Here is a 23,375-nt window from a genome sequence, read left to right as displayed (position 1 = left end):
GTAGTTGTGTTGTTTTCATCGGAGTTTGTGCAGCGGTAGTCAAGTGTGTCAGGCAGAAAGTGAAATATTTGCAGGCAAAATAACACATCTGGAAAATGCTCTTTGGAAAGGGCTGAGAACAGAATCTTGGCCCTTGTACTCACTAAGCCCACACTAGTACTGAACTAAGCCCAGTCTTGGTATTTACTTTTAATCATTTAGAGAAGGGGAGGGAAAGTGGATGACCTAGGGCTGGCATGGAGTTTATGACTGCTGGAAGTTGAGGTTGGGAATGTGGGGGTTCACTACAGTGTGCTCTCTGCTTACCTCTCTTTGGAAATTTCCCTAATTAGAGGATTCATTCCTCCCTCCAAGGAACTTAGAAAGATAATAAACAAATAGCAATTTATGGTATGTCAATTAGATCACAGAAGGGAGGCGAGAGGTGGGTAGATAAACTAAACATAATCTTCCCACATCCATATGATATTTATTTTATATAATTGTCAAATACAAGACATGAGTAAGCTGGTATAATCTATATTAGATTAAGGAGCTAATACCCAAGAAATAATAAAAATAATAAATTTTTGAGAAATAAGAGGATAATTTGAAGTTTATAAAATTTGCTTTAATGAAATTTGATGAAAACAATGGCTAACTTTTACCTAACTTTTTCTCTGTTAGGACAGGGGCTCTGCAAGCATTTTAAAGGGTGACTGATTCAATCTCCAATACAACTCCAGGAAGTTGTTATGCATTTCCCATGTGTAAGATGATGGGCTAGGCCTATAGGGACTGAACACTTTGTTTAAGACTAGTGAACCTCTAAATGATAAAGCTGGCTTTGAACCCAGGTCTAACTCCAGAACTGAAATCTTTAATTATCACACCTTATGCCATGCTGCTTGTTTTGATGAGGACCTAGAAGGAAGAAGCTGAATGGAGCAGAGGGCAGATACAGGGCACAGTGATGATACAGAAACTCTTCGAGATAAGATGAGGCTAGAGAGTAAACCCTCCAGCAAAGAGTAAGGTATTCCTCTGGACACTTCTCCATAAGCCCAAGAACATGAGACCAAGAATGGAGAAAGGGGAATCATGGGAGAGGGCTTTTCTATCTTCTTTTTCACTTCTATATTCAGCTCCTTCCCCCATCATCACCATCATCATCACCACCATCACCATCAATTTCACCACACTCACCAGCATTATTACTCACCATTACCACCATCTCCATTATCACCATTGCTATTCAGACACTCACAATATTCCAGGCTGTTAGTGTCTGTTCTAGAATATGATATAAAAGAATCGGGCACCAGAACATACCAAACAGAGGTAACCCAAACATACCAAACAGATGGTAATCCAATATCAATGATAAAACAACATCAATTTAGTAAACAAACATTTCACTTTCTCTCCATGATAAGTGCTGCACTAAAGCATTGGAGATACAGCAGTGAACAACTATGACTTCTGCTCTGGTAAAGGTGAGGAGAACAGACAATAGGCAAGCAATTCCCATGATACATGTTGATAAAGGGTAGCCATGAAAATGAAGTGGGACAAGAAGGATGTGCTTGTGAGAATTCTATGTATTCTAATTCTATAAAAGGGATCGGGCATTTCTTAAGTAAGGGGACACCTGAGTAGGAGGCCAAGAAGAGACAGGGACAGCAAGGTTCTGGTAGGCAAGCAAGAATGTTCCAACAAGTGTCACGAAAATGATGTAAGGCTGGAGCTCAGAACGTCTAAGTGTCACAAGGACGATGGTGGGCTAATGGAGAGTACAACGGAGGATTAGGAGCTGAGCTGAGCTGAGCTGAGCTGAGCTGAGCTGAGCTGAGATGAGATGAGATGAGATGAGATGAGATGAGAGCAATAGAAGATGAGACCTAATGTAGGACTAGGTCTGGGGGCATCTCTTACGATACCCCATGAGCTACTCCTGCCGAATGAGGTGAGGATCCACAGAGAAGGTCAACATAACTAACAATGAACAGGGTCACATTGGTGCTGTACAGAAAATAGAGAGTTGTGGGTTGAGATATAAGCAAGGGAACAAATTAGACCTATGGCAATACCCTCGGGAGAAGTGACAGTGACCAGACCAAATGAAATCATTGAAGATCAGATAAAGTAGTTGGATTCTGGGGACTTTGCAAAGTAAGCCTATATGTCTGCTTATGGGCTAATGCTCAGCTATAAGAGGTATATGACCAAGAAGCCCTAAATGCCTTACATCTGGTACTTATATATCTATCTCTACCTTAAGTCTCTCACCAAACTTCACAGGAATTAAACCAACAGAAGAGACCCCCTGGAAAGGCACTCAGTGTTCCAATTCAGTCTTAGTACAACCTTTAGTGTGACCACAGAAGGTACTCTAATAGTCCAGTCAAGAGGCAGGATTCTAAAAGAGTGGGGAAGAGGTATGGATGGGTGAATATAGACTGAGGACCTTATAAGTTGTTGCTAAGTGGCTAGAGCATGCAGGAAAGGGGAAAAAATGCCTTGCTATGACCATTGAATTGTGATGCTGTTAAAAAGAATTGGAAAAATGGTGTGGGGAGGGGCAGGAAGTTAGGGATCTGTCTGGAAGTGAGAGTGTGAGTCCAATTCTAGGTGGGTGACTTTGAGTCAGCTGTGTAAAAGCCAGATAGATAAATCTCAGAAGGGATCAGAATAGAAGTTGGAGGCTCAGGCTAACCCACAGCATCATGGAGTCTCCCTCTTTTTATTGACTTATTTTGAAACTTGAGTCAGAAAGTTTGTCAGAATATTCCAGAAGTATTAGTTGATAATTTTTCTAATCAGCGTAACTTTTAAAACTAGGCTAGTAGAATCTATCCCCTTTTAATATGAAGAGGCATTTTAGATCTGTCTTGGCAAACTGAGATTATACATCATAAGGCAATTACTGCACCATTTAACATTCTTCTGTTTGATTTTTTTCCTATAATAAGACTGATTAATCCTGATCCTGAGAATATAATAAAGTCAACCTTTTCACATTTGATATTGCATTCATGGGCTAGCAACCTTGCCCTCCAGTCTGAACATTACCATACATTATAATCATGCATTACCATTGAACACACTTCCACCAGAGAGTAAGAAGAGAGGACTGGGTGACAACTCAAGGTCAACAGAGTAGTCTCTTGCTCTGCGGTGTGAGTAGAGGGATGAACTGGCAGTGCTCGCTATGTCCCAATAAACACATTCCTTACCAAAGGGTCAAGATGCTTCTCCAGATGCAAGAGGGAATGTGTGTCACCTTTGGACGTTGTTGGTACTTCATTTAGACGTGGATAAGAGTCACTCAGTTGATTTGGGGTATTAGAAAGATTTCTTTTTATTATAGTATCTCTGGAAGTTACTTCTGTTCCAGAATAAACACAATCCTTTGTTGAGTTTGCAACTTTACAGCAAGATAGGGAAAGGCAGTTTTGTACGACTACCTGAGGAGAGATGAACAAATGTCCCAGATGGGGCACCAAAGACAGATTTAAAAAAAAAGAGAGAGACTTCATTTAAGGCTCTCCTGATGGACCAATGGATTCAATGGGTTTAATTGAGACTGGTTACATGGGCACCAGTGAAGTAGTCACCTACAGGAGCATCAGTGAAGGTTGGTGACTCAAAGGACAGGAGTTAGAGGTTACTTACAGGATCATGCACAACTTATGGTCAGCTACACTCCTGAGGAAGTCAGTCTTCCTCACTCCCTCACAGGAATTGTTAGGGAAAAGAAATTGTGTGCAGATCATGCGTCTTCCTCCCTTTTTATGGGGGAATATTAGGAAGCATGACTTTCTGAGAGTGTCTTGTGGGTAATGAGCGGTGGTCAGAGCATGGCCGGAGGACAGAGTTCTACAAGAGAGACAGGCAGTGAACAGGCATGCTTACAAAGCACAGCCTTTACTACAGACACCCCAAATGTTTAAACTGAGAGAGCATGCCCATGAAAGAACACTGGTAGATCAACACCACTTTCTAAAGAACTGTTAATGAATTGGTAGCTCAGATCTCCCTGGTGAGCTTTCTTTACATCTTTTTTCTCTTCACTCTCTCAGTCTCCTCCTCCCTTGTTTTACTTAAACCATTTCCTCCTCCTCTTCCTCCTCCTCTCCCTCCTCATCTTCCTTATTTTCCTCCTCTCCTTTCTCCTTTTCCTCCTCCTCTTATTTATATCTTTAGCTACCCACTCAGAATTTTTTGCTCTCAACTGATTTGTGAAATAGAAACTGTATTTTGTTTTCCTAATATTTCTTCAAGCTAATTTCCTCAGTAGGAGGAAAAGTGAGTTGGTTTCTATTTGCTCTCAAGGAGCTGGTCATCTAGAGAGGGAAAATGAACATCAAGGGATGCAGAGATGGTTCAGTAAGGAAAGCAACTGCCTGAAAAACATGACCATGTGAATTTGAATCCCAAGAACCCATGTTAAAAGCTGGGTGCAGTGGTGTGTGCCCATGACCCCATAGATGGGAGATGGGAGGCAGAGACAGAAGGATTCATGGAAGCTCACTGGCTGGCTAGCCTAGTCTGCTTAGCAACATTCTAGGCCAATGAGAGAGCTAACAAACAAACAAATGTGGAAGGCACCTAAAGACCGGCACCAGAAATTCTCTTCTGACCACTACATGCCTGCTATGCATGTGTACACATGAACATGTACTTATCAACCACATCAACATACACTCTTGTACATATACAACCACATCCTGAGTGATGGACTAGAGGGAGCTAAGAGCTGAAAGAAAGGGGACTGGCTCTATGAGGAGACAGTGAGATGAGATTGCTCATGGTGTCATGGAGAGCGTCATGCACACCATATGCTACTCCACTGTGTGTAGAGGAAACAGAGGAGATGGTAACAGAAGTGAGACCTGAGTCAGGTAAGAAAAGCAAATCCTAGTGACAATGCTGCTCACGACCCTAGGAGTCTCTTCCAGAGCAACCATCTTGGACAACATTCAGTTCCTAAGCTGCCTGCCCCTCACCAACTCCTCTGCAACTGACCTCCGTCTGTATCACTGCAGCTCTGCCTGTTTCCAGAACTTTCTAAGACAGCTATCTTCAAAGTAGCCAGAGAAATAACTAGCCATTAATGAGGGTATGGGACTCTTCTGCTTCAAACCCACCCGTAGCCTGATGTCACATCCTGAACCATGGCAAAGACCTTGCACATCCCCTAAACCTGCACAGCTTAGCCTCTGCCTCCCTCCTCAGCTCTGTCTCTCACTCACAGTTTACCCTGCTCACACACATCTATGTTTCCCTTAGTCGGTAAGATTCTCCATATTTACCTTTTCTTCTAGACTACTCTTTTCTCAGATCTCCTTAAGATCACTCATTTGTTCTGACTCAACTTTGACTCAGAGACTACTCCCTGCTGTGGTTTGGCTTTAGGAGGTCCCCGTTATCTTTTGGATAATCGCGTCCCACAGAAGCCCATGTGTTAGATACTTAGTCCCTAAATTACTGGGTCTGTAAGTCTCCCAACTGTCCTCTGATGTTGTTAGAAGATTGTAGAACCTTTAGAAATTAGGACCTCGCTGGATGAAATTAGGTTATTGGGAACATGCCCTTAAAGCTGATATTGGGAAATCCCCCTCTCTGCTTGCTGCTGATCATAATGGTAATGTGAACAGCTTTCTCTGTTGTGGTTTCCACCATATGTTGCCTTGCCACATGCTGAGAAACAACAGGCCAATCACAGTGAGCCAAAAAAAACCTGTCCTCTTTATAAGTCGCTGGTCCTAGGTATTTTGTCACAGTGATGGAAAGCTGACTAACACACTACTTGAAAGGGTTCATGGGTTAAAGGCTTGCTCCGCCCCCCCCCCTTGACACTACTGGGAAGTGATGAAACATCATGCATAACACTTAGCGAGAGCTCTCTAGGTAACTGGGGTCATGTCCTCAAAGGAAAGTGTTAGACTTCCTGAACCTTCTTTGCTCGTTTAGCTTCCTGGTGAAATGAGTGGTTTTGCTCCACAGGTAGCAAATGTTGCTCCTGTGGTTTCTCTCATTCTTCAGCAGAGGTTACAAAGGAATGGGCTGACCAATCATAGACCTTCTTAGGTGACTTTCTCGAGCTTTAGTTAGAATAACAGCTGTGTAATATGCATCCTCCAATCAAGCCTTCTTACCATGCTCAAATTGAAACTTCATTTCATCAAGGTGTCTGTTCAACTTTTTTTTAAAGCACTCGTATGGAGTTGACCCTTTCACCCCAGACTCAGTCTGTTCTGCTGTTCACTGCACACTCAGAACTAGGGAAGTATGTTTGTTGAGCAAACTAGCGACCTGAATATCATGTCTCTACCACAACAAACTAAATGCACTTCCTTGTCTTGAAAGAGACTGCTGCCTCAGGAACCTCAAGGCACAAGCCTTGCCAGGTTACTTTCACACTGCTTTATTGCTCCAGCTATCTAGTAACAGACCATAAAACTAATATGATGTGCAGAAAAGGCAGTACGATAGCCACTCCTTACCATGGGTTTATTGTGCACTTAGAACTCAGAACATTATTTTTTTTTCCTTCTTTCTTTTTAACACTTTTGAGCCAGGATCTTCCCATATAGCCCAGGCTATCCCAGAACTGCTGATTCTTCCTGCCTTGGCCTTCACAGTGCTGGGATTTCAACCATTTGACACCATGTCCAACTTCATAAAATCTTTCTTGTATAGTTGTAAACCTCTAGTTTAGGTGGCATTTAACCTTCTAGTGACATATGTACCCTTCCTAATTTCATAGTGGGTCACTTATTCCAATTCTGACTGAGGCCTTAGGAAAAAACACAGGTATTGTCCATGCACACAGTGGTTCCACAGTGAATTACCCTAAAACAGCATTTAAATTTAGATCACAATAAAGAAGGGAAAAAGTAGGATGATACTAGATATGAATTTTCTCACTGGAAGATCTTTTTTAATGATTTACAAAGTGTTTTCTGCATATATGAGCAACTGAAAACTGAGCAGGATTTTAGAACAGTTGTTGCTGGTATGTCTTTAGCTAGTGCAGAAATATTTCTCTGTCTCTCTGTCTGTCTCTGTCTCTCTCTCTGCCTCTCTCTCTCTCTGTGTATGTGTGTATATGTATGTGTTTGCATGAATGTATAGGCATGGGTGGGCACACATGCATATGTGTATGTATACATATAGGTGCACACACACACACATACAAGTAGAGGTCAGAGGTTGATGATATCTGTCTTCTGGAATCACTCTCCACATTGTTGTTGTTGTTGATAATGATGACAATGATGATGATGTTGTTGTTGTTATTTTAGATAGGGTCATACACTGAACCTAGTGCTCACTGGTTTGCTAATCTGATTGGTCATACTGCTCTAAGGACCTAACTGTCTCAGCCTTCTCTCCCTCCCTCCCCCAGCACTAGGGTTAGAAGTATGCACTGCCACACCTATATTTGGTGTGGGTACTGGGGACCCGAACTTAGGCCCAGAAAGCACTTTACCCGTGGAGCCCTCTTACTTCTATAAGACTTCAGGAACAAAGATAAGTTAACTTCCAGTTTGGAAATTCTTTAAGCACTAGGCTGGGTAGAATCTTGTCACATGACAGATCACAAACACAGAATGAGTCTGCCTTCCTCCCCCCACCTTGGGGGTATTGTGGACTTTGAATGCCTTTGCTAATCATGGAACTCATTCCAGCTGTTTTTATAACCTCATAGTATCTGTCACCATTCCAGGTAAGCTCAAAGCAGAAGCAGTTAGGAACAAGGAAGAACCCTTCATGACGAAAATACCATTGAGAAGCCACCCGGGCTCTCTACATGCTTGTGCAAAGCATACCTGTGGGCCATGATGTCATTGTGATATTAATTTGGAGGTCAGATATCATGAAGAACTGGGATTAAACAGCCTCCTTATAGTTGAATTCAAACTCTCAGTTTCTAAGGGCACATGTGTATGGTGTGGGAGTAGATTATCTTATATAGATAGAGAGGAAAAGTGGACAAAAGCCAAGACCACCAAGAGTTTCCACCATAAATATGCCCCAGAAGCTTTCAAATAGCTCCTAATGCAGTTTCCTTAACAGAGCTAATACTGATCAACCCCACCACGTTCCTATGTCCCATCTGTCACCAGACTATCTCATTAATGTCACAGCCCACCCTTACTATTTCTTACCAAGCCTCCTCTATAGGACAGTAAAGTCCCTGATATAATTGGCTCATTTTTAAAAAGCCTACATTTCTCCACAACATTGCTCCAACCTATCTTCCTGTTCAATGATCCCAAATCTCTTGAGTTAGACTCACTCTTGGGCCCCTTCATTCATGTGTTCAGTGGTTTCAAAGGTTAAAGAGTGTGAGAGCCCCGGATAGTTTAACACTAAGTCATTTCAGAAAGGGAGCTGTGTCCTCCTTTGAGGCAGCTCTAACATGTTAGCACCACATAGATACTTAAACTAATAACAGGGTTATGTGGTTCAAGGGACTACTTATGCCTCAGATTATAGTCTTCCTCTCTCGAAGCACATCAGAGATGCATAGATGTCAGGTTTGGAGGATGCCTGTAATCACACAGCCACGGGAGCTGAGCTCTGATAGTCATAGCTCCTTCGCTTTTCCTGGTGGCCCCAGCTCTTCCCCTGCTTTCTCATCACAGGTTGGTGACAGCTTTAAATCACCTGGATCTGGGCTGGACTGTGGTTAACATGCATCCCTGGAATGTCTAGGAGTGACTTCTGTTTTTACTCTACTTGTTTCCAAAGACTCAGATTTCAGTCAGACTGGTTGTTCTGAAGACCTCCGGAGACATGGGACCTTTAATCACATGGCAAGGGTGGCTCAGGGAGGAGAGAGGCCTGCACTCTGTTTCCTTCTAGGCACTGATCTACCTTCTTTGTCAGACCAGGTACAAGAAGGGGACTTTGCTCTGATATCAGTAGCTAGGTTGGGAGAGAGTGGTTGGAGGTATACTGTGGCACTAGGGACTTGGGTAACTTATTGAGAAGAAAAACAAACCAGCCCAAGGGTGTGTTTGATCACAGCTGGAAGGAAACAGGCATGCTCACAGGGACTCAAAGACTCTTAAGAGCTGGGGAAGCCAGCAGGCTCCAATGAGTGGAGAGCAAAGGTCCCAACCAGGGCTGGGGGTTGGGAGGGTGGTCAGAGAAACAAACATTTCAGCAGCACAGGGTTCCTTCACCAGAAGGAGGGTGGACTTCTATTGGAAGGAAGTCAGCTTGGTGTGTAAACCTAGAGGCTTGCCAGAGCAGGGAAGGAGGCCAGACTGAAGTGGAGTCTCCTCTGCTTGACTGTATATAAAGAAACCTTCTCCATCAGAAGGACAGTCAGCGCCCTGGGATAGGGAGGGGCAATGGCACAATTTGTGTTAAGTAAAATCTAAACAAATGGAAGAAAGCCAGCTCAGAGCTCACGCCTTAGGAGCCCTGTAGAGGCAGCTACACAGCAGGAAGGATTTGCACACATCTGCCAAAGAACTCAGCTGGCTGGAGGAACCACTCAGCCTCACCCTTTACAAGTTACATGTAGGTCAAAGTCACTTCAGAAGGATTCACTTGAGACCCATTGGCCAGACCAAAGTGAATTTTTAAACTATTAAAAAAATACATCAGGTCATAAATGTATTATATTTTTAATTACTATGTTAATACTGAATTAAACTCTCTGTCAAATCCAAGTCAGTAGGGAGAGCTAAGAGACAGAAAAGAAAGGTCCATCTCCATGCCAGGTGTCAGTGGGTCACTGAGCAGCCATGGAGATGCATAGAGTACAAAATAAAAACAGTTCTTTACAGGATTCTGGGTGTGGATGTAGGAAAGGGCACAGAGCCTAAGGCTGCCTTGGCCTACAAAGTGAGACCCAAAAACACAGACAGTAATTTTAAAAACAATAGAAAATGGTAATTTGGGGGCTGGGAATCCAGCTCAGTGGTGGAGTGCCTGCCCAACATTTTGATTTCCAGCACGTCATACAGTATATTTCAAAGACACCTTAGAACTCTTTTATCATTATGGTACAAAGTAAATGCTGGCTCCTCTAGAAGACTCCTAGACCACCAAGGAAGAGCAGCCTATCCATCACTCTGAATTGGCTATCACCCTCATTCTGTCTACATGGAGACCATCAACTCGATGGAGACCATGAACATGATGGAGACCATCTTGTTGGTCAGACACAATTGTAGGCACCGCAGAATGATGCAAAGGCAGAGGTAGGTTCTCAATAAATGGAACCGAGCTGAATAAAATTGAACACTTGCTGATCAATTACTAATATGAGATTGGTAAATTACTGATGTGAGAAGGGATGTTTTACAGCAGGAAATCTCATCCACTTCTGCTAAGAGTCCACTGGGGACTGGGAATGTAGCTCAACCGGTAGTGTGCATGACCAGCATGTGTACAACCTCAGTCTGATGCCTACTAGTGAATAAAACCAGTGTGTGGTAAATACTGGAAATCCAAACCTTGGGAGGTGGAGGCAAGAGGATCATAAGTTCAAGGCCACCCTTAGCTACATAGGGCTTTATGTAGCTAAGTGTAACTAACCCTATGTTTAAAAAAAGATGAGTAGGTACAGCAAATGAAGGGAGGAGTCAAGATTTAGCTTGGTAGAATACCTTGATAGAACATTGATAAAGTGTCTATCAACAGGAATCCCATTTTTCTAGACTCTTAAAAGCTTCAGCTATAGCTTCTGTATAAGCATGGGGAGATGTATACACATCTTTGTGCAGTGTGATGAACAAGGTCTCTGGAGAGACAACATGTCCTTACATGTGTAGGTGAGAAAAAGCCCTCTCTGGGCTCGATAAATACTGCTGACTAGGAGGGGACGCAGGAATATCAGAAGGTACTAAAAAGAAGGGCAGGCACACAAATGGTGGCTTTCATGCTCAGGAGCTTGGTCCTTGTTCCATACGGACTTACTGATGGTTTGGTTCAAGGTAGCTCTTATTTCAACCCAATCAAGCCCCTCCCCACCCCGCACCCCCTAACCACACACACTTATGTCAACTAGGGGCTGGATGCAGAAATGTGGCATGGCCATTTCCAAGGTAACTGACTGCAGTGTCCAGCAGCGACTTCTAACCCCAATGTAAAGAGAAGACAGTGACAGAGAGAAGACAAGATCTCGATTTCACATCAGTCAGCATTGCTTCAACTCAGACAGTTCCTGTGAGATTTCTCCCATTGGGTCTTCATGACAATACTGAATGAGATTATAAATAACAACTATTTCATACAGAACAGCAAATTACAGCTATAGGCCAAATACAACCTGTTCTCTCTCTTTCTCTCTCTTTCTATGTGTGTGTGTGTGCGTGCACGTGTGCATACATGTTTATGTGCTCATGCATGTATTAAGCATGTATACCAGGCAAAGGACAATCTTGGGTGTCACTCTCCAGGTGCCATATACCTTCTTTCCTTTCTTCTGTTCCCTCCTTCTTTCCCTCCGTTCCTTTCACATTGGAGATGGGTCTCTTACTGGCTTGAAAGTCCACAAGCAGGTTAGGCTGACTGGCTGGGAAGTCCCAGAGATCAGTTCATTTCTGCTGCTCCAGCACTGGGATTGATCGCCTCTGCTATCTACCAACTTGTGCATGTTCTCATGAATATATACAAACTCCAGTCCTGCTGCTTGCAAGGAAATTTACCACCTCAGACATCTTCCCTGCCTATATCCCGTTTTTATATGTTTGGTGACAATACTGTAATTTTACACTTTTTAAAACTGCATATATTCATTCATTTATTCTCTTCAGACAGAACTTCAGACTGCATCCCAGGCAGGCTTGGCACTCACTCCAAGCCCAGCTGCCCTGAACTCAAGGCAATCTTTCTGTCTGAGCCTCCTCAGAACTGGGATTACGGTCATGAACCCCTATGCCCATCAGTTTTTACATTTTCAAGTGGTTACAACTGAAACATCCCCCCAATCAAGTAGCACATGATAAAGACTCTTATGAACCTCAATGCCCCAGGTACTAAAAAACCTACCTTTTTGTAGGAGAAGGTCTGACAGAGGCAGAGCTAGAATTCAGCCCTTCTGTTCCTCTTCTATGCCTGTCTACCCACAGGTCACATTCAGGTGCCCGTGTCACCTCCCCCCCCACCCCCCGCCACACACACCACATAGTATTGTAACTGCTACAGCTAACTCAATAGCATGATGGCTTATGGGTTTGCTCATTTCTGCTGAAGCTCATTCCTGCTGAAGCTTAGCCGTCATGAGACCCCACACTCACCCAGCTTTTTCCCTGTGACAGTTTGAAAGGATGCCCTTGCCCCCCTCCTCCTGTCAAAGGGATGCTTATCTTTTAGCCAAATCACAGTCAGGCTGGCTTCTGCTGATAAGTTACTTCTGTGGCCTCTGCAGCGCCGTGGTTATTAAAGCTACCAAAACAGGACTCTTAATTAAAGGCTCATGGAAAACCCCAGCTCTCCCTCTACCCCACCACCATCGAGTTATTACAAGTGGGCAGGGCTGGAATTTGTTTTAAAAAAAAATTTACCCTAGCATCAACACTCTTCAAACTGACTTTCTTCTTGGATCATATGGGGAGGGAGAAAGAGAAGAGTTATAGAATTGTGGCTCTAGCAGGCTTTAGCTTCCTGTCAAGCAGTAATTTAATACAGATGGTTTTTGGTATCCTGATGGGATTGACCAATGAATGTCCAAATCCTTTATAGAAAATTGAATGAAACTTTCAATTTATACACATTTTCCAGTTTAGAGCCAAAGGTACTGGGGTATTGAGCCCAGTCCAGAATGAAAATTCAGTATATGCTTTACCAAATGAACTCCATCTTCAATGCCTCCTATATACTTTAGGGGTGTGTGTGTGTGTGTGTGTGTGTACGCGCGCGCACGCGCGCAGAAGCACATGTGCATGTGCACTCGAGTGTGCGCTACTGTGTGCACACACATGCATGCATATGAGTACATGTGCCATAGGAGGTCAGAAACGAGTGTGAGATCCCCTGTATCTGAACTTACAGTCAACTTGTGAGCCTCCAGATGCTGAGACCTGAACTACAGTTCTCTGCAAAAGAGTAGCAAGCTCTCTTAACCACCAACTCATTTCTGTACTTCCCTGTATACTTTAAATTGCTTTCACATGTCTTCAATTACTTATAATACCTAATGCCACGCAAATGCTACAAAGTCATTGTGGCCCTGGGTGTTTTGGAAATAAAGACAAATCCTTTCAACGAACTGCTGGTTTATCAGGAACCAAAAAACCACACAGGTACAGAGGCCGCCTCTGCTCACCCAAGGAAGATGCGATTTGGAGATTTTTTTTACTTGGTCTATAGGTCATTGGAAAAGACATATTCAGGACCCTATGTATACAGGTTGAAAAGATACTCAAGACTCCAACATGAGAGCTAGCATTCCACTGAAGGGAATTCACTGCAGGGGGGGTGGTTAGCCTGGCACACCTCAAGTTGCTCTGCAGCATTCAGGTTCCCTGGAGATAAGCCCTTCAGTGATGAACCAGGGCCCACTGCCAGAAGATCAGCAGGCGTGCGTGTCTATCATTCTCACTGAGGCAACCATTGCTAACTACATAGTCAGCCAGATTCTAATCATGTGGGGCTCCCTCTTCTGTCAGGGAGTTCTACTTGGCACAGCTGCTCATAACTCTGAATGGTTGGATGGATCGGGGTCAACTTTTCATTTCATCAAGAGAGATTGATACAGGAGGTCTGGGACAAAACATGAGTATCTCAGATACCTGCTACATGTTATAGAGAGACTGTCAAAAAGAAAAAAAAAATTGTTTTGGTTTGTTTGTTTGTTTTTCCTGTCTGTGCCTGAAAATGTAAATGCTTTGCATTAGAAATCACATTTTTCCTATGTCAAAAGATTATTATTATTATTTTTCCCTTAAAGAGTGAACCACGGCCTGGCGTGGTTACATTCACTTGTAAGCCCAGCTAAAGTGGGAGAATTGTGAGTTCAAGGACAGTCTGGGCTCCTTAGTAAGACCTTGCTTAAGAAAATTGAGGCAAAAACAAACAAACAAACAAATAAATAGTTTATAAATATGCAAATGTGTCCCCATACAACTATGACTTTGAGGTAGTGGAGGACAGGTCTCAGTCACACCTGAATTCTACCACAATTCTGCCCATGGAGAGAGGGTCCAGCAAAATCCCTGCCCCCAGGGACCAGCTTATCAGCAACTATCATAGCACACCATATGTGTAGAACATTTAATATGGATTACTCCATTCAATCCTTAGTCCAGATCTGGAGCTAAGGGGCATTCTTGCTGAAATATATGCAGGAAGGGGCAGGGGGAAAGGAAGAAGGAAAGATAAGAAAAGCCAAATAACGTTTGGTTGCTTGTTTGCAAATAACTGTTACTTTCCTTAGTCATAAAATGATCCATGTCAGCTCAGAACCTTAGCAGGGTCCTGGCCTGCAAACTCATGGGGCACAGACAGGAGCATCAAATTCAAGGGCTAATCCTACAATGCTTGCTCCTAATCACTCTAAATCTCTAAGACTCAGAGACTGGCCCACATCAGCCAAGAGCCATCCAAGTTTGAATAGCCTGGAGGTCTAATCGTCTCTGCAGCAGGATTACAAGGTGACAATTGTTTCAAAGACCCAACTACCAGCAGTGAAAAGAAGAAAAAGCCACACAAAGAGGATTGCAGCACCCGGAGTAGGGTATAGATCAGATACTGTTGTTAGTTTACTTAAAGGCCCCAAAGACTGCGGTTACTCAGTCATTTTCCATCTTTTTTCATGTCAGAATACAAACTAGTTAAAGCTGAATTAAATCACAAAAAGAAATCATAACCGCAAATGAGCAGAATAAAATACTACTGGTTGTCTTTGGTTTTGAAAAATGAGGCTGGCAATTTCTATCGGTTACAATGTGATCATCTAATCCATTTGAATGATAGCAGTAATCTCCCATGGAAAGTTTAAAAGATATATATATATATATATATATATATATATATATATATATATATATATATATATATATATACATATATATATATATACACATATATATATGTGTGTGTGTGTATGTATAGATGAATGTATGTATATATAATATTATATATAATATATTGCACATGTTTTGTTATTATAGATTATTGTATATATTATATATAATATGCCAATATATTTACACATGTTTTATATTATATTTACATTCTAGTATATATTTATATTTTATATATTATATATTTATGTTATATATAGTATATTAATATATATTAACAATCATCTACACTAAAGGCATTGAGAAAAGTGGACTCACAGGAGAAGGACAAGTGCAGACAAATTTTATCAAAGAAAGGCAGATTTGAGGCACCCATTTGACTACCAAACAGCGGTTCCCATTCTCGCTTTGTTTTATCCTTTTGCAAAAGGCTTTGGGGGAATCTGTCATGCAAGGGAAATGGAAGGAAGGTCACAAAAGCATTACTGGTGGGGTCCCACATGGGGAGGAAGCCAGGGAGGTCGGTGAACTCTGGAAAAGAACGTTTCTTCCTGGTCGATTTTAGGGGCTTGGACATAGTGCAATTCCAAGAGGACAAAAAGCTAAGTCAGGAGTCAGGAAGCCAGACTCAAAGATGTTAAAGGGTAAAACACTAACCCATCACTTTTGTAAAGAAGTGTTAACTACTGTAGAATAGTACAGTATTTCCTGGACTGGAAGGGGTAAAACCAGCTAAAACTATGTGGTTCATATACACTGCTTTACCAGGGAGGAAGTAGAAGCTACCAGCATTGCTTTTCCTCACGTCCCACACAGTGTAAGGCTAAAAGTTGAGAAGTTTTAGATCACTGACACGATAGGCTTAGATAAGTTTTTTACATCAGTTTAACAGAAAACCAAAACCCATCTATTCTTTGAAAGTATTCGAACTCCGGAAAGTGAGAATTCAAACAGGCTGAATTTAACCCTTGACCACCGATTTTAACGCAATCTAAGCTTGGAATTCAATTAAACCTTAAATCTGACCTAGACTTAACATCCCGGCATCCTACGGGTTTTGTATCCAGTGTGTATTCAGTTTGTATCCAGAGTGCCCCAACTCCCCAAAACAACTCTCCCTGGGTGACTGGGCTTCCTGAGAAGATAAAATCACTGTCCCCAGGGGTGTCAAAAATAGGTGCAGTAGTTCTGGCCACCTGAAGGTGGTACAAAGAGAGCGCAAAGAGCCGCCAGAGCTTAATGAAATTCCAGGGTTGCACATACAGTCAGCTTTACACATACCAAGTTCATACGGCACATCCGAGGCAATCAGCTACATCACTGTTTCTCACGAACATTGTGAAAGTGAGCAAGCCAACCACCCTCTCCTCTCCTCCTTTGGGCGTCCTGACTTTTCTCACTGTAGAGCTCTGAGACTCCGTGGGGACACAAAGAGTGGACCCCGGGGCCTGCTGCCACCCTCCCCTACTCCCAACCTTTTCCTCTGGCCAACAATCCACACAGTCAAGGCCAGCTAGGTATTACCGTGTGTCCTGGTGACGGATGGGGCACAGGTTCTAGACTCCCCAGCTCACTCCTATAAAGCGCTGACTTGCTGATTTTGGGGGCTCCCACGCGAGTTTCTTCCCCCTGCAGGTCTGCTCTTAGCTGAACCACACAGCACTCTTCGCCCTCGCGCCCGCACCGCTGTTAGGGAGTTGATCCAGAGTGTCCTGTTTGGGGATAGTGCCGCTGGACTTGGGGGCGCGGGTGGCACTCGGCGCGCTTGAGCAAACTTCGCGGAGCTGCAAACTGCAACCCGGGTGGCTGCAGCAAGGAGCCGGAGCGCCAAGCTAGCAGGTCCAGGCTGAGTCGGGCTAAGGGCGGTCTTGGGGCAGCACCGCGGACGACTCCATCAGTCCCCTCCCAGGAGCAGCGCTCAGAGACACCCCCCACCCCAGGGCCAGGCACTGCGATCCCGCTCGTCCCACCTGCAGATTCGGGGCGCGTGTGGCCCAGGTCCCCGGCTTCCCTTGTCTGGTCCCTGGAATAGTCCCGGCCGAGCTTACCGGAGAGGGGCGGCTCCCGAGCGCTGGCTCCGCGGTGCGCTGCGCTCCAGCGCCGGCTCCGGCGGCCCCGAGCCCTGCAGCTCGCCCGGCTCCACTTCCTCTTTCCCACTCCGCTCCCGGCGCGGCGCGTCCCGCCCCGCCCCGCTCCTCCGGCCGCTGCCGCGGGTCGCGGTCCCCGCCCGCCTCCACGGGGCCCTGCGGGAGGACCAGGCAGAGAGGAGGAGGCGGCTCAGAAAGAGATTAAGCTTGCTCTCTGGAGCTTTGCCAAAGACAGCAGTCAAGTTACAGCCTCTAGGGGGAAAGTTTTTTCTTTTCTTTTTTCTTTTCTCTTTTCCTTTTCTTTTCTCTTTTCTTCGATTCTCTTTTCATTTTTCTTTTCCTTTTGCCCTTTTGTTTTCTTTTTCTTTTCTTTTCTTTTCTTTCTTCTCTCTTCTTTAAAAAAAAAATCACTGCTACTGTTTTAATAGACGCATCGCTTTTTTTTTTCTTCCCTTCTATGGGCTGTTCAGGTGCAGCCAAGCCTTGGACGTGGCCATTTCCTAGAGCGCTCTGAAATCGGATCCACAACGGTTGCTTTGCATCCAAACTCGAATTTCACACTGTAGCTTGTGGGGTCTCAACACTAAAAAATGGGAGTAGGGCACTTACTGGATTCAGGCATCAGCAGCACCTCCACCACCCCAGTGAACATACTGGATGACCTTTGATTAGAGAAAGTCTAAGTGGAAAAGGAGGCAGAGACCTTTGCAACAGCCAGATGTTTAAAGGTGCTGATATGGTAAGACCATAAAAGCAGAATCTCTACCACAGGTGCCTCTGTGATGACGTTTTTTGTAACACTTGGCACCTTCCAAACAGGTGTGTCAGATGGGCCTGTGCTTCACCAGGCCTGGTAAGGCACAACCACACACTCTTCCCTTGCATCTAAGAACTTCATCTCCCTGTAGTACACCACATTTTATGAAGTCTTACGGTACTGGGTGAGACTATTTTTTTCATAAATAAACAATTCATCTTTCAAAATGTCCACAATCTGAGTAGCATAACAACTCTGGCCCTCCTGCTTGGTGTCCCCTGAGATGCAAGTCATTCTTTTGTCCAACATATAGTTACTACTGCTGTGATGAAACACTGTGACTAGAAGCCAAGGGGGTGGAGGTGGAGGAGAGAAACCCTTGGCTTTCCGTCCACATCATTATTCATCATTGGAGGAAGTCAAGGCAGGAACTCAAGCAGGGCAGGAACCTGGAGGCAGTTGCTATTGCAGAGGCCATGGAAGGGTATTTCTTACTAGCTTGCTCAACCTGCTTTCTTACAGCACCCAGGGACCACCAGCCCAGGGGTGGCCCTACTCGTAATGGGCTAGGTCCTCCTCCATGGATCACTAATTAAGAAAATGCCCTACAGGCTTGCCTACAACTGGATCCTATGGAGGCATTTTCTCAATTGAGGCTCCTTCCTCTCTGATGACTCTAGCTTGTGTTAACTTGATGTAAAACAAGCTGGCACAGATATACTGTATACACTATTACTCACGATTAACTGTTCCATGCATCAGATCAACTGCTGTGGTACCACAGTGCTTGTGTTTCAGGGGGCCCTACTTTACTTATTGATGGTCCTGAGGTCCAAGAATAAGAATACTTAGACCTTTTATTACATTATATTGTTAGAGCTGTTCTCGTAATATGCTTACTTTATAGCTCCTTCCATGGGTATTTTGCTCCCTCTTCTAAGAGGGACCGAAGTATCCTCACTTTGGTCTTCCTTCTTGAGTTTCATGTGGCTTATGAATTGTATCTTGGGTATTCTGAGCTAATATCCACTTATCAGTGAGTGCATGCCATGTGTGTTCTTTTGTGATTTGGTAACCTCACTCAGGATGATATTTTCTAGTTCCATCCATTTGCCTAAGAACTTCATGAATTCATTGTTTTTAATAACTGAATAGTACTCCATTGTGTAAATGTACCACATTTTCTGCATCTATTCATCTGTTGAGGGACATCTGGGTTCTTTCCAGCTTCTGGCTATTATAAATAAGGCTGCTATGAACATAGTGGAGCATGTGTCCTTATTACATGCTGGAGCATCTTCTGGGTATATGCCCAGGAGTGGTATAGCTGGGTCCTCAGATTGTACTATGTCCAATTTTCTGAGGAACTGCCAAACTGATTTCCAGAGTGGTTGTACCAGCTTGCAATCCCACCAGCAATGAAGTAATGTTCCTTTTTCTCCACATCCTCGGCAGCATCTGCTGTTACCTGAGTTTTTGATCTTAGCCATTCTGACTGATGTGAGGTGAAATCTCAGGGTTTTGATTTGCATTTCTCTGATGACTAATGAAGTTGAATATTTCTTTAGGTGCTTCTCAGCCATTCGGTATCCCTCAGTTGAGAATTCTCTGTTTAGCTCTGTACCCCACTTTTAATAGGGTTACTTGGTTCTCTGGAGTCTAACTTCTTGGGTTCCTTGTATATATTAGATATTAGCCCTCTCTCAGATGTACAATTGGTGAAGATCTTTTCCCAATCTGTTGGTTGCCGTTTTGTCCTATTGACAGTCTTGATCTTAAAGCATAAGCTATCGGTATTCTGTTCAGGAAAATTTCCACTGTGCCCCCACGTGCTCGTGGCTCTTCCCCACTTTCTTTTCTATTAGTTTTGGTATATCTGGTTTTATGAGGAGGTCCTTAATCCACTGGACTTGAGCTGTGTGGAACAGAGACTGAAGGAATGACCATCCAGAAACTGCTCCACCTGTGGATCCATCCCATATACAGTCACCAAACCCAAACACTATTGTGGATGCCAGAAAGTGCTTGCTGACAGAATCCTGTTATAGCTGTCTCCTGAGAGGCTCTGCCAGAGCCTGACAAATACAGAGGCAGATGCTCACAGCCAACCATTGGACTGGAGGAGTTAGAGAAAGACCCAAGGAGCTGAAGGGGTTTGCAGCTCCATAGGAGGAACAGCAATATGAACTAATGAGTACCCCAGAGCTCCCAGGGACTAAACCACCAACCAAAGAGTACACATGGTGGGACTCATGGCTCCATCTGCATATGTAGCAGAGGATGGTCTTGTCAGTCATCAATGGGAGGAGAGGCCCTTGGTTCTGTGAAGGCTCTATGCCCCAGTGGAGTGGAATGCCAGGACAGGGAAGCAGGAGTGGGTGGGTTAGTGAGCAGGGGGAGAGGGGAGCGGATAGGGGGCTTTGAAGGGGGAACCAGGAAAGGATAAAACATTTGAAATGTAAATAATGTATCTAATAAAAATAAATAAATAAATAAAAAACAAAAAGAAAAGAAAAGAAACACACCAAAAATAGCAAAAAAAAGAAAACTTTATATATTATGTAAGTATGAATGGCAAGTGTATATAGTTAGTTGGCTTCAGGTACTGACTTGGAATCCATCCATATCAATCCTGTGAGCTGGCATTAATCCTTCTATTAAGACCCTTCTATTCAGAGAAGCCATTTGGTGAGTATTGGGGATACTTGGAGAGGAAGGGTGCAAAGCTGGGGCTTCCTACTCTCTGATTCTTTCCTCTCAGGCCCTTGCAGGTCTGAGCCCAGTGATTTAGTGAGGTATCACAATCTAGCGACAAGACAAACTCTGTTTGCAAACGCTGTATCTAACTGCTCTCTTTGGGCAAGTGACAGTTCTGAGATATGGGGCTGTGGCTATTATAACCATCTATAGAGTGGTTATAATATTTCCTTCTCAGTCTTCTTTTTTTCTGGTTGCCTCAGTTTATCCATGAGACAGAATGTAGGAGCCAGCAGAAAGGACAACAAAGTCTCGATTCTGAGGAGGTCCTTAATCCACTTGGACTTGAGCTGTGTGGAGCAGAGACTGAAGGAATGACCATCCAGAGACTGCCCCACCTGTGGATCCATCCCATATACAGTCACCAAACCCAGACACTATTGTGGATGCCAGCAAGTGCTTGCTGACAGAATCCTGTTATAGCTGTCTCCTGAGAGGCTCTGCCAGAGCCTGACAAATACAGAGGCAGATGCTCACAGCCAACCATTGGACTGGAGGAGTTAGAGAAAGGACCCAAGGAGCTGAAGGGGTTTGTGCCAAAGCGTGAACTAGGAACCCAACTCACATCTGGTTCTCAAGCAAATATTCCTTGTCCTTCACATGATTTGAACAGTGCCCTCTGGTTCCCCTGGACTGTGAACAGTGCCCTCTGGTTCCCCTGGACTGTCCTTCACATGATTTGAACAGTGCCCTCTGGTTCCCCTGGACTGTCTTTTTGAGGATCTAGTTCATTCATGTGTGCCCAGCAATTACTCTTCCCTCCCAACACTCCAAGATTGGTGATGCTAGATGGATGGGTGGGTGGGTGGGTAGAACAGAATGTAGGAGCTATGAAAATGTTACCAATGTAGCATTTTATACTAGCAATCTGGTACTCTTCCCCCTTTAAGGAAAAGAACTAAGGGAAGAACTTTCCGGAACATTTCTGATAGCGGGACAAATCTTCCGAGAAGCATAATAAATATTCTGCTATCAGTCAAGGTGAAAAAGGAGAAACAGAAGCCATTTAAAGTCTTTATGAAAGAAGGGCTTTAGTAAAACACACACACACACACACAAAGGAAGAGGACAAAGAGGAAGAGGAAGTGAAGGGGAGGGGGAGGAGAAAGATGAGGAAAAAGGAGAAAGAGGAGAAGGAAGGAAGGCTCAAATGTAGGAAGAAACTGTCTCTAAATATGAGAGAAGAGCTGAAAATCTTGAGAAGAGACAGTGCGGTACTCCATAGGTCAAACACAGCAAAGAGTCACCGCCCTTAGACTGGAGGGCTGGGCAGAATGGGCATGCTGGAGATGGAAGTCATCTATGAGAATGGGAGACAGAAAAGCTGCCACAGAACCTGGAAGAGAAGAGACATTTAGTGACTTTCTTTCCCATCACTCTCCAAGCCAATGTCCTCCTTGACTGACCCCTACCGACAAGAGAACTTGGGGTACATTCTGCAGTCCATTGCCCCATGTCAGGGGAAGCTGAGCAAGAGAAAAGAAAGGAGGAGATTGAGGGAAATGGTTCAGTAGGCAAAGTACTTGCTGTGCAAGCATGAAGACATGGATTCTGATCCTTAGCATCCCCTGAAAGCATTGAGCATGGTGGCTTACATGTGTAAACCCAGTTTTAGGGAGGTGGAGACCCGAGGATTCCTAGAGTGAGTTACAAGTGCATCAAGAGACTATGCTTCCAAAATATGGTGGAGAGTAATTGAGGAAATCACCTATCATTGACATCTTATTCCCATAGTCAGGTGGACACATGCATACACCCACAGGAAAACTTGCACACAAACACACAAACATGTACATGCACCCTGCCCCCCACAGAAACGGAGGGCAGCCGAAAGAGAAGAGCAAGAAGGATCTGAGCATGACAGGCCCAGGCCTGGTCTATGTTCAAATCATACCTTGTTCCCTCTCAAGGAAGGGTGGGTCTGCCAATTAGATGTCTGCAGAAGGAACGTGTTCGCTTTCTGAGATTATCAACCGTCTCCTGTAGCACCTTATTTATCCCTCAGACAGAGCTATTAAGGCACAGACATTGTAATCCATGAAGTGGCAGATCTCTGAGGAAGTTTCAGGAGCTTGCTAGTGTGGCCAAATGCTGCTAACCAGGCCTTGCGGAATGCAAACACAGCTCTGCAGGTGGCTCCCAGTCCACCAACTAACTCAGCCATTCTGAGTATTGGCTGCCAGCATGGCTGGTGTGTGCTGCAGATTCTCTCATCCAGGCACAGGAAGGGTTGATGTTTGCACACTTCACTGGGTTTGATGGCTCCATCATGCTATGCTTTAATTTTATGACTTAGGATAACTTTTAGAGTATTTATGATGACTGTATTGAATTTATGATTTTGCAAGATCAGAAAAAACCATGTCTACTGAAATACAGATAGAACTCCTCAGAGAAGGCCCAGGTAGCATTGATCTACCCTTTTTTTTTAATGGAAAAGGCTATTTTAATTTCAAATTTATATTTGTGAGACTTAAAACCCCTTTCTTAAAAAAAAAAAAATCCTCTAAAACTCCTAGCACCTGAAATTCCAGCAGTAGGAAGGCGAGATGGGAATGTTGCTAGTTCAACCCAAGCCTGGACTACACAATGAGACTGTGTCTAAAGATAAGTACATTCCAGAGCATCTTGGCTGGCCACGTAAAAGTTTATGGTACGTGCCTTACGGTGACACTTTAGGAATGTGTACTGTGGTAGACAATATTGCCACCACATATGGTCAGAAATCATCCTGGAGGCACATCACTGGGTATGTAGGTGGGGGACTATCTACATAAAGTTAATCAGGTGCAAAGCCAC

The 23,375-nt window shown here is 43.9% G+C and overlaps 1 protein-coding gene across 6 annotated transcripts in view; it reads right to left on the bottom strand.

Moving 5' to 3' along the window:
- Plekhg1 (pleckstrin homology and RhoGEF domain containing G1) overlaps window positions 1-17,254 on the bottom strand; it is a 227,265-nt gene extending 210,011 nt beyond the window's left edge. For 2 of the 6 annotated variants that reach the window (XM_031353155.1, XM_031353156.1), the window contains exon 1: window positions 16,946-17,254. The gene's annotated coding sequence lies outside the window, so the exon portion shown is untranslated. Of the gene's footprint in view, window positions 1-16,499; window positions 16,663-16,945 lie in introns of those variants that run through there. The other 4 variants (XM_031353157.1, XM_031353158.1, XM_031353159.1 and 1 more) reach the window with 2 other exon arrangements.
- Window positions 17,255-23,375: the final 6,121 nt, after the last annotated feature.

Source organism: Mastomys coucha, unplaced genomic scaffold, assembly GCF_008632895.1.
Source record: "Mastomys coucha isolate ucsf_1 unplaced genomic scaffold, UCSF_Mcou_1 pScaffold5, whole genome shotgun sequence".
NCBI lineage: Eukaryota > Metazoa > Chordata > Mammalia > Rodentia > Muridae > Mastomys > Mastomys coucha.
The sequence above is the reverse complement of the archived record's forward strand: the minus strand, read 5'-3'. Positions and strand labels throughout refer to the sequence as shown.